Below are 11,634 nucleotides of genomic sequence, written 5' to 3'. Positions count from 1 at the left end.
CGGCAGCATGACGGCTCTCCGTAGGTTGGTGGTGATCTAATCTCAGCAGGGCTCCGCCCGAGCTCCGCAGAAACGCGGTCTAGAGGAAAAACCGTGGAGGAATGTGGTCGGGCTGTCGTGGCAAAAGTTGTGTCAAATCAGCCCCAAAACCTCCGTATATATAGGGGGAAGAGGGGGAGCCTTGCCTTGGGGTCCAAGGACCCCTAAGTACTTCGGCCGAGCCAAGGGGGGGAGTTCTCCCCTTCCAAACCGAGTCCAACTAGGTTTGGAAGGAGGAGTCCTTCCCCCTTTTTCCACCTCGTCTTTTTTTTTCTTTTCTCTTTGATTTTTCTTCCTATGGCGCATAGGGCTCTTTTGGGCTGTCCCACCAGTCCACTAAGGGCTGGTGCACCACCCCCAATGCCTATGGGCTTCCACGGGGTGAGTTGCCCCCCCGGTGAACTCCCGGAACCCATTCGTCATTCCCGGTACATTCCCGGTAACTCCGAAAACCTTCCGGTAATCAAATGAGGTCATCCTATATATCAATCTTCGTTTCCGGACCATTCCGGAAACCCTCGTGACATCCGTGATCTCATCCGGGACTCCCAACAACATTCGGTAACCAACCATATAACTCAAATACACATAAAACAACGTCGAACCTTAAGTGTGCAGACCCTGCGGGTTCGAGAACTATGTAGACATGACCCGAGAGACTCCTCGCTTAATATCCAATAGCGGGACCTGGATGCCCATATTGGATCCTACATATTCTACGAAGATCTTATCGTCCGAACCTCAGTGCCAAGGATTCATATAATCCCGTATGTCATTCCCTTTGTCCTTCGGTATGTTACTTGCCCGAGATTCGATCGTCAGTATCCCTATACCTATTTCAATCTCGTTTATCGGCAAGTCTCTTTACTCGTTCCATAATACAAGATCCCGTAACTTACACTAAGTCACATTGCTTGCAAGTCTTGTGTGTGATGTTGTATTACCGAGTGGGCCCCGAGATACCTCTCCGTCACACGGAGTGACAAATCCGAGTCTTGATCCATACTAACTCAACGAACACCTTCGGAGATACCTGTAGAGCATATTTATAGTCACCCAGTTACGTTGCGACGTTTGATACACACAAAGCATTCCACCGGTGTCCGTGAGTTATATGATCTCATGGTCATAGGAACAAATACTTGACACGCAGAAAACAGTAGCAACAAAATGACACGATCAACATGCTACGTCTATTAGTTTGGGTCTAGTCCATCACATGATTCTCCTAATGATGTGACCCCGTTATCAAGTGACAACACTTGCCTATGGCCAGGAAACCTTGACCATCTTTGATCAACGAGTTAGTCAACTAGAGGCTTACTAGGGACAGAGTTTTGTCTATGTATCCACACAAGTATTGTGTTTCCAATCAATACAATTATAGCATGGATAATAAACGATTATCATGAACTAAGAAATATAATAATAACTAATTTTAGGGCATATTTCCAACAGTCTCCCACTTGCACTAGAGTCAATAATCTAGTTCACATCACCATGTGATTCCAACGAATCCAACACCCATATGGTTATGGGGTCTGATCACGTCTTGCTCGCGGGAGAGGTTTTAATCAACGGTTCTGAAACTTTGAGATCCGTGCTATCTTTACAAATCTTTATGTCATCTTATAGATGCTGCTACTACGTGCTATTCGGAAATGCTCCAAATATCTACTCTACTATACGAATCCGTTTCACTACTCATAGTTATTCGGATTAGTGTCAAAGCTTGCATCGACGTAACCCTTTACGACGAACTCTTTAACCACCTCCATAATCGAGAAAAATTCCTTAGTCCATTAGTTACTAAGGATAAATTTTGACCGCTGCTAGTGATTCAATCATGGATCACTCTCTGTACCTCTCAACAGACTTTGAGTCAAGGCACACATCAGGTGCGGTACACAACATGGCATACTTTAGATTCTACGGCTAAGGCATAGAAGACGACTTTCGTCTATTCTCTTTATTCTGCCGTGGTCGGGTTTTGAGTCTTACTCAAATTTACACCTTACAACGCAACCAAGAACTCCTTCCTTGCTGATCTATTTTGAACTCCTTGAAAAACTTGTCAAGGCATGCATCTTATTGAAACTTTCATTAAGCGCTTTTGATCTATCTCCATAGATCTTTGATGCTCAACGTTCAAGTAGCGCAATCCAGGTATTCCTTTGAAAACTCCTTTCAAACAACCTTATATGCTTTACAGAAATTCTACATTACTTCTGATCAACAATATGTCTACGACATACACTTATCAGAAATTCTATAGTGCTCCCACTCACTTCTTTGGAAATACAAGTTTCTCATAAACCTTGTACAAACCCAAAATCTTTGATCATCTCATCGAAGTGTATATTCCAACTCCGAGATGCTTGCACCAGTCCATTGAAGGATCACTGGAGCTTGCATACTTGCTAGTATCTTTAGGATCGACAAAACCTTCTGGTTGTATCACATACAATGTTTGATCAAGAAAACCGTCGAGGAAACAATGTTTTGACATCCTACGTGCAATATTTCATAAATAATGCATCAACAACTAACATAATTCTAACAGACCTTTAGCATCGCTACGAGTGAGAAAGTCTCATCATAGTCAACTGTTTGATCTTGTCGAAAACATCTTTGCGACAAGTCGAGCTTTTCTTAATAGTGACTTATCACCATCATCGTCTGTATTCTTTTAAAGATCCATTTTTACTCAATAGTCCTATGACCATCAAGTAATTCTTCCAAAGTCTACACTTTGTTTTCATACATGGATCCTCTCTCGGATTTCATGGCTTCCAGCCATTTGTCGGAATCTGGGCCCACCATTGCTTTCTCCATAACTCGTAGGTTCATTGTTGCTCAACAACATGACCTCCAAGACAGGGTTACCGTACCACTCTGTAGTAGTACGCGACCTTGTCAACCTACGAGGCTTGTAGTAACTTGATCCGATGCTTGATGATCACCATCATCAGCTTCCACTTCAATTGGTGTAGGCGCCACAGGAACAACTTCCTGCACCCTGCTACACACTGGTTGAAGTGATGGTTCAATAACCTCATCAAGTTCTACTACCCTCCCACTCAATTCTTTCGAGAGAAACCTTTCCTCGAGAAAGGATCCATTTCTAGAAACAAACACTTTGCTTTCGGATCTGAGATAGGAGATGTACCCAACTGTTTTGGATATCCTATGAAGATGCATTTATCCGCTTTGGGTTCGAGCTTATCAGACTGAAACTTTTTCACATAAGTGTCGAAGCCCCAAACTTTCAATAAACGACAGTTTAGATTTCTCTAAACCTCAGTCTATACTATGTCATCTCAACGGAAATACGTGGTGCCCTATTTAAAGTGAATGCGGTTGTCTCTAATGCTTAACCCATAAACGGTAGTGGTATTTCTATAATAGACATCATAGCATGCACCATACCAAATAGTGTGTGGCTATGACGTTCAGACACATCATCACACTATGATGTTCCAGGTGGCATGAATTGCGAAGCAATTTCCACATTGTCTTAACTGCGTACCAAAACTCGTAACTCAGATATTCATTTCTATGATCATATCGTAGACAGTTTATCCTCTTGTTACGACGAACTTCACTCTGAAACGGAATTGAACTTTTCAATATTTCAGACTTGTGATTCATTAAGTAAATACTCATGTATCTACTCAAATCGTCAGTGAAGTAAGAACATAATGATATCCACTGCGTGCCTCAGCACCCATTGGACTGCATACATCAAAATGTATCACTTCCAACAAGTTACTATCTTGTTTCATCTCAATGAAAACAAGGCCTTGCTCATGTGGTATGATTTGCAATTCACTAGTGATTCAAAAACAAGTGAGTATAAAGATCCATCAGCATGGAGCCTCTTCATGCAATTTATACCAACATGACTCAAGCGGCAGTGCCACAAGTAAGTCGTACTATCATCACTACCTCGTGTATTTTGGCACCAATATCATGAACATGTGTAACACTACGATCGAGATTCAATAAACCATTGAAGGTGATTATTCAAGAAAATAGAGTAACCATTATTCTCTTTAAATGAATAATCGTATTGCAATAAACACGATACAATCATGTTCATGCTTAACGCAAGCACCAAATAACAATTATTTAGGTTTAACACCAATCCCGATGGTAGAGGGAGCGTGCGACGTTTGATCATATCAACCTTGGAAACACTTCCAACACGTATCGTCACCTCACCTTTAGCTAGTCTCCATTTATCCGTAGCTTTCATTTCGCGTTACTAATCACTTAGCAACCGAACCGGTATTCAATACCCTCATGCTACTAGGAGTACTAGTAAAGTACACATCAACATCATGTATATCAAATATACTTCTTTCGACTTTTGCCAGCCTTCTTATCTACCAAGTATCTAGAGTTGCTCCGCCTCAGTAACTGTTCCCTCATTACAGAAGCACTTAGTCTCGGGTTTGGGTTTAATCATGGGTCTCTTCATTAGTGCAGCAACTGTTTTGCCGTTTCACGAAGTATCCCTTCTAGCCCTTGCCTTTCTTGAAACTTAGTGGTTTTACAAACCATCAACTATTGATGCTCCTTCTTGATTTCTACTTTCGCAGTGTCAAACATCGCGAATCGCTCAAGGATCATTGTATCTATCCTTGATATGTTATAGTTCATCACCAAGCTCTCACACCTTGGTGGCAGTGACTTTGGAGAACCATCACTATCTCATATGGAAGATTAACTCCCACTTGATTCAAGTGATTGTCGTACTCAGACAATCATCTGAGCACACGCTCAACGATTGAGCTTTTCTCCTTTACTTTGTGGACAAAGAATCTTGTTGGAGGTCTCGTACCTCTTAACAAGGGCACAGACATGAAATCACAATTTCATCTCTTTAGAACATCACTTATGTTCTGTGACGTTTTAAAACATTTTCGACGCCTTGCTTCTAAGCCATTAAGTATTTTGCACTGAACTATCGTGTAGTCATCAGAAACGTGTATGTCGGATGTTCACAGCATCCACAGACGACGCTCGAGGTGCAGTACACCGAGTGGTGCATTAAGGACATAAGCCTTCTGCGTAGCCCTCGGTTTTACAAACTTAGTCTGCAAAGTTTGCTACTATCAACTTTCAACTAAATTTTCTCTAGGAACATATAAAAAACAGTAGAGCTATAGCGCAAGCTACATCGTAATTCACAAAGACCATTAGACTATGTTCATGACAATTAGTTCAATTAATCATATTACTTAAGAACTCCCACTCAAAAAGCACATCTCTCTAGTCATTTGAGTGGTACATGATCCAAATCCACTATCTCAAGTCCGATCATCACGTGAGTCGAGAATAGTTTCAGTGGTAAGCATCTCTATGCTAATCATATCAACTATACGATTCATGCTCGACCTTTCGGTCTCATGTGTTCCGAGGCCATGTCTGCACATGCTAGGCTCGTCAAGCTTAACCCGAGTGTTCTGCGTGTGCAACTGTTTTGCACCCGTTGTATGTGAACGTTGAGTCTATCACACCCAATCATCACGTGGTGTCTCGAAACGAAGAACTGTCGCAACGGTGCACAGTCGGGGAGAACACAATTTCGTCTAGAAATTTTTAGTGAGAGATCACCTCATAATGCTACCGTCATTCTAAGCAAGATAAGGTTCAAAAAGGATTAACATCACATGCAATTCATAAGTGACGTGATATGGCCATCATCACGTGCTTCTTGATCTCCATCACCAAAGCACCGGCACGATCTTCTTGTCACCAGCGTCACACCATGATCTCCATCATCATGATCTCCATCAACGTGTCACCATCGGGGTTGTCGTGCTACTCATGCTATTACTACTAAAGCTACAACCTAGCAAAATAGTAAACGCATCTGCAAGCACAAACGTTAGTTTAAAGACAACCCTATGGCTCTTGCCGGTTGCCGTACCATCGACGTGCAAGTCGATATTATCTATTACAACATGATCATCTCATACATCCAATATGTCACATCACATCGTTGGCCATATCACATCACAAGCATACCCTGCAAAAACAAGTTAGACGTCCTCTAATTTTGTTGTTGCATGTGTTACGTGGTGACCATGGGTATCTAGTAGGATCGCATCTTACTTACGCAAACACCACAACGGCGATATATGAATTGCTATTTAACCTCATCCAAGGACCTCATCGGTCAATTCCGATTCAACTAAAGTTGGAGAAACTGACACCCGCCAGTCATCTTTGAGCAATGGAGTTACTCGTAGTGATGAAACCAGTCTCTCGTAAGCGTACGAGTAATGTCGGTCCGAGCCGCTTCGATCCAACAATACCGCGGAATCAAGAAAAGACTAAGGAGGGCAGCAAAACGCACATCACCGCCCACAAAAACTTTTGTGTTCTACTCGAGAAGACATCTACGCATGAACCTAGCTCATGATGCCACTGTTGGGGAACGTCACATGGGAAACAAAAATTTTCCTACGCGCACGAAGACCTATCATGGTGATGTCCATCTACGAGAGGGGATGTGTGATCTACTTACCCTTGTAGACCATACGGCAGAAGCGTTAGTGAATGCGGTTGATGTAGTGGAACGTCCTCACGTCCCTCGATCCGCCCCGCGAACCGTCCCGCGATCAGTCCCACGATCTAGTGCCGAACGGACGGCACCTCCGCGTTCAACACACGTACAGCTCGACAATGATCTCGGCCTTCTTGATCCAGCAAGAGAGACGGAGAGGTAGAAGAGTTCTCCGGCAGCGTGACGGTGCTCCGGAGGTTGGTGGTGATCTAATCTCAGCAGGGCTCCGCCCGAGCTCCGCAGAAACGCGGTCTAGAGGAAAAACCGTGGAGGTACGTGGTCGGGCTGTCGTGGCAAAAGTTGTGTCAAATCAGCCCTAAAACCTCCGTATATATAGGGGAAGAGGGGGAGCCTTGCCTTGGGGTCCAAGGACCCCTAAGGACTTCGGCCGAGCCAAGGGGGGGAGTTCTCCCCTTCCAAACCGAGTCCAACTAGGTTTGGAAGGAGGAGTCCTTCCCCCTTTTTCCACCTCCTCTTTTTTTTCTTTTCTCTTTGATTTTTCTTCCTATAGCGCATAGGGCTCTTTTGGGCTGTCCCACCAGCCCACTAAGGGCTGGTGCGCCACCCCCAATGCCTATGGGCTTCCCCGGGGTGAGTTGCCCCCCCGGTGAACTCCCAGAACCCATTCGTCATTCCCGGTACATTCCCGGTAACTCCGAAAACCTTCCGGTAATCAAATGAGGCCATCCTATATATCAATCTTCGTTTCTGGACCATTCCGGAAACCCTCGTGACGTCTGTGATCTCATCCGGGACTCTGAACAACATTCGGTAACCAACCATATAACTCAAATACGCATAAAACAACATCGAACCTTAAGTGTGCAGACCCTGCGGGTTCGAGAACTATGTAGACATGACCCGAGAGACTCCTCGGTCAATATCCAATAGCGGGACCTGGATGCCCATATTGGATCCTACATATTCTACGAAGATCTTATCGTTTGAACCTCAGTGCCAAGGATTCATATAATCCCGTATGTCATTTCCTTTGTCCTTCGGTATGTTACTTGCCCGAGATTCGATCGTCAGTATCCGTATACCTATTTCAATCTCGTTTACCGGCAAGTCTCTTTACTCGTTCCGTAATACAAGATCCCGTAACTTACACTAAGTCACATTGCTTGCAAGGCTTGTGTGTGATGTTGTATTACCGAGTGGGCCCCGAGATACCTCTCCGTCACACGGAGTGACAAATCCCAGTCTCGATCCATACTAACTCAACGAACACCTTCGGAGATACCTGTAGAGCATCTTTATAGTCACCCAGTTACGTTGCGACGTTTGATACACACAAAGCATTCCTCCGGTGTCCGTGAGTTATATGATCTCATGGTCATAGGAACAAATACTTGACACGCAGAAAACAGTAGCAACAAAATGACACGATCAACATGCTACGTCTATTAGTTTGGGTCTAGTCCATCACATGATTCTCCTAATGATGTGATCCCGTTATCAAGTGACAACACTTGCCTATGGCCAGGAAACCTTGACCATCTTTGATCAACGAGCTAGTCAACTAGAGGCTTACTAGGGACAGAGTTTTGTCTATGTATCCACACAAGTATTGTGTTTCCAATCAATACAATTATAGCATGGATAATAAACGATTATCATGAACTAAGAAATATAATAATAACTAATTTATTATTGCCTCTAGGGCATATTTCCAATAGTTGCCATTCTTGAGGTCATTGATGACTTATTTTCACTTTAGTTTCCCATTCAGTTTCAACCATCAATGACATAAATTAAATGTATTCCCCTCGATTTATTCATACAAACTAGTCGACAAACCCATCTAGCAAACAAAGAAACACAGTTGGTAATGTAATTAAAAAAGCTAGCAATGCAAATGATGACAAATGAAGCAAGTCAACTAGCATGACACTTGATTTCGAAACCACCTTGGTTCCGACAAACCAAAAAAGAATAGTTTCCGCAAAACTTGTTCATGCTCTCTTGGATGATAGACCATCTATGTTGGAGAGATGCCTCATCATGGGTGGTATAGATATGGTTTGGTCCATATATTACATATGTACATGGTAATGTCTCTGAATCTTTTGCCAATACTTGTTGTCTTTTTTCTCGGTTCCACATATGTGGTGAATGCTTGTGGCCAACCAAGCTTCACACTAAAATATCCTCCTTGTTTAAGAATGTCACACCTCTTAACTTGGGTGTCTTATTCTTCTTTTGCATAACCTCTTGATCGTCATTGATCATGTTCGTCATCATAGCCTTCTAAGATGATCATGGTCACTAATGATATATGCAATAAAACGATTAATGACATATGCATCCCTGAGTTGAATCAATGCCATATGAACCCTAAATTGAAAAAACAGACGAATCAACAAAAGGAGTGCAAAAATTGTAATGTGTCCTGCTCAGCCATCATCGAACATGGCCTGGTTGACCCGAAGCCAGCGGTTGCCATAGTTGTCCACGCCTGTTATTATTGCAGAGTCGTACACGTCTCCAACATTTCATGTTGCATTCAGCCATCCGGAATCCCCGAGCAATCATCCGGTCGGAAGTACATGATCACATTCGACGGGATGACACCTTCCTTCTCAGCGGAGGGGCACACATATCCATGTCAATGTTGACCACCTTCTTGTCTGCAGCTTCCCGCTGCTTTTTTCATCGCCTTCCAGGCGATGTTCTCCACCTTGCAATTGACCTCTAGGGAAAGGACCCCAACTAATGATGTCGAGGCATCATCCATGCTAGCGAACGACGGTGGTGGACGATATAATCGGCAACGACATCTAGGATGGCACGGACGGATAATAAAGTTGTACGATGGGGACATTTCGGATGTGGGAACTGAACAACGGGCGTAGGAGGAGGGCAATGGATTTGGTGGAGTAGGTCAATTTGGACGATTTTGGAGTGGGTCTGATCCGCCAGGTTCAATGTGATGGATGCCTCTCGTCTTCCCATATTCTCCTCAGATATGGGTCGGTTTAAGGGATGCCAACATATAATGTTGGTTCGGTAGGATCAATTGGGTCATATTTTCATGATCATACCGTTTGGCAGGACATATATAGAAGGGGTTGAGTGGTCCGACAGATACTCTTAAGGGGACTGCTACGCATCTATCTGTGGATGTTTACTATACGTCCGCCACCTCAATGACAGTTGGATCTATGCACGGGCAGCGTCCGATCGATCTCCTGCCATGTCCTGCTTGTCCCCTCCCCCACTAATTAATTCCCGCAACAACGGCTTTGTTGCACAAATATTTATAAACAAATATTGTGTTGCAGATTCCAGTAACAACGGCTATGTTGCAGAAATGTTTGTAACAAAGATTGTGTTGCAGAATTTTTAGGCAACAAAGGTTGTGTTGCAGAAGTTTTTTGCAACAGAAGTTGTGTTGCGGATTATTTTTTGCAACAAAGATATAGTTGAAGATTTTTTTTTCAAAAAAAGGTATAGAGGGATGAAAAGTTTTGTAACATTAATGATACTGCATAATCTTTTTTGCAACAAACATGATGCTGTAAGAAAAAAATCACCGTCGATGAGGGAGCAGCAGCGGACGACGTCTGCCAGCGCGGGCCGGTGGCAAGCTCGGAGGCATGTGAGCATGTGGCGGTGGACGGCTAGCTCGATCTGGTTAGGAAAGGGCGGGGAAGAAAAGAGCAGGAAGGAAGGACGGCGGCGGAGGGTGGCCTTGCCGGCGAACTATGGCCGATGGCGAGCGCCCTTGCAGCGCGTGCATGGCAAGGCGAGGGAGACTCTCCCCTTTGGTGGACCTGAGACAAAGGAAAGAAAAGATGGAAAGGAGATGTGATGTTTCGTGAAGTTTGGTGTATGCTGTGTGAGACCATGGAACACGCGTCAACCGGCGAAGGAGGTCGACGTACTCTCTTCGTTCTAAAATAAATGTCTCAACTTTGTACTAGTTGTAGTATAAAGTTGTATTAAGCTCAAGACATTTAATTTGAGAGGGAGCATAAAATAGGATCCACCAGTTGAACACGATAATTTCCATCCTTGCGCGCGTCCCCGTTGCCTCGATTGATTGCCAGACCGACCGACGAAGCTTGTCTCATTCGTTCGTTCTGCTAAGGCTGCGTTTGGATTGTCGGTGAAATCTTCCAAATGTAAATAATTACAACTGTATATTACCAGTGTTTAGTAATATACAACATGCAATATTTTCGCTTGTAAAATTCCATGTATGGGCTCCCACGCCAGCCTCCACTCCCGCTTCGTCGCCTACCTCCGGCCCTTCTGCCTCCACCTGCCCGCCGCGAACCCTGCCCAAGCCGCCATCGAAAAGGGCGACAAAGCAGGCCAAGCAGACGCAGCACAATCAAAGAGGGCACAGCGCCGTGCAACCGCATCGAGCTGACCGTCGCCGCGCTACAAGGCGGGGAGGAGATCCATGGGGAGCAGCAGGGGTATCAGCGACTACTTCCTGCGCCAGCTGAGCTCCAGCGACGGCGGCAGCGCGCCAGTGCCGGCCCCGCGCCAGCCGAAGGAGTGGGAGTGCGGAGGCGGCGGCACTGCCACCGGCAGGCGGGGGTCCAGGAGGTGGTCGAGGAAGAAGGCGCGAGCGAGAGGCCACCGGCGCGGCGGCGGCCGGGGGGGGGGGGGGGGGGGGGGTTCTGCGGCGCCGGAGGATGCCGCAGCGGCCGGGAGGAAGCAGCTTCCTCACGCTGCTCCAGGTCTTGTCGCGCGGCAGCGGCGCCCGCGGGGAGGAAGCCACCACGCTCGCCAACTCTCTCGGCTCCCTCTGCGAGGCGTCGTTTTATTTGTGTGGCTTCTGTTGGTCTGTAAGTTTTACAGATGTAAGAGCAACTCTAGCATACCCCACAAAATCTCGACCGCAAAATATGTTTGCAGTTTCACGAAGATCTCGTTTATGGTTCAAAAATGAGTGGGGCCGAACAGAAACCGTAGATGAAACTGCATAATTTGAAAATATAGCTTCGCGGGAAGTTCATACTACATACTACATACTACATCAGTACGAGCTCAGTCCTCCTCGC

Source organism: Hordeum vulgare, chromosome 2H (assembly GCF_904849725.1).
Source record: "Hordeum vulgare subsp. vulgare chromosome 2H, MorexV3_pseudomolecules_assembly, whole genome shotgun sequence".
In the NCBI taxonomy this organism is placed as follows: Eukaryota; Viridiplantae; Streptophyta; class Magnoliopsida; order Poales; family Poaceae; genus Hordeum; species Hordeum vulgare.
Note: the sequence above shows the minus strand (reverse complement) of the source record.